Below are 1123 nucleotides of genomic sequence, written 5' to 3' on the forward strand. Positions count from 1 at the left end.
TTTTTTTTTTTGATACCAGGGATGGAACATAGGACCTTGCTCTTCCGAGGCAGGTGGCGGCACCACTGAGCTAAATCCCTGGCCCTACGCATGAGGATATTTTTTAATGAATTAAAATGCGTTCTCCAAACAGTGCCTGCTGTGATGTGCATGAGTTGTTGTGAATGTGGCCATTGTTAGCATTTTTCTTGTGTCTTTAATAAGATTAGTCCCCAGGTTTGGAAGATCCTGATAAGACGTGCTTCGTTCCAAGATTTGCTATGATGTGACGAGAAAGGAATAGTGTTGCACTCTCTAATCTCAGTATAAAAAGCAATAAACAAGTTCCGAAGGGAAATTATTAACAAATGGATTGCCCTTTTATCTGTTTTCTAAATTAGCCTGCCACTGGTTCCTATCTTCCTTCTTTCCTCTATATAAATTTTGAAAAAGAAAGGTGAAAATTTTTGAGGATCATGCACAGTCTCTTCTTTCCTAGTTTCATTCGCCACAAACATTTTTTGGCCATGTGTCAGAAATCGTGCTAAGCTCAAAAACACAAAGACTACTTCTCAAACTTTATCTTTCCATCCTCATTTAAAAACCTGAGACTTTGAATCTTGTGTCATTCAGTTGTAGCATTTATTTCTCTTTTTCTCTCTCCTGTTCTCTTTTCAAAGTCATTTACAAAACTTATAGCCAATTTCCACACTTATATAGATTTTAATTCATGTTCTTCTCCACTAGTAATTCCTCCCAATACCCAGTATTTTTTCAATTACTCAATGGATTTTGTGTTACTTCAATACATATTAAAGGAAAAACAAAACCCAGCCTTGAATCATTGAAATCACCCTGCTGGGGTGGAGGATACAGTGCCAGTAAACTGCTGAAGTCCATTACATAAGCACAAAGGTTGCTTCAGAATAGATCTGTTGTCTCCAATCTCAAATTAATATTCCTGTGTACCTGAAAATCCTACTGCATCTTTAGTTGGTCAGTATTCCATTTGCCAGAATTTTCATTTAAACCTTTTTTCATTCTTCTGAAACTCTTACAGCCTCTTCACTATCAAATAAGTTAAGCCTCCCACTTAGCTAAAGATAATAGAGACTCTCAAGCGACAACTCATTCTCAGCTTCCT

The sequence above is a fragment of the Fukomys damarensis genome, unplaced genomic scaffold (assembly GCF_012274545.1).
Source record: "Fukomys damarensis isolate Sample0158 unplaced genomic scaffold, DMR_v1.0_HiC HiC_scaffold_31, whole genome shotgun sequence".
Lineage (NCBI taxonomy): Eukaryota > Metazoa > Chordata > Mammalia > Rodentia > Bathyergidae > Fukomys > Fukomys damarensis.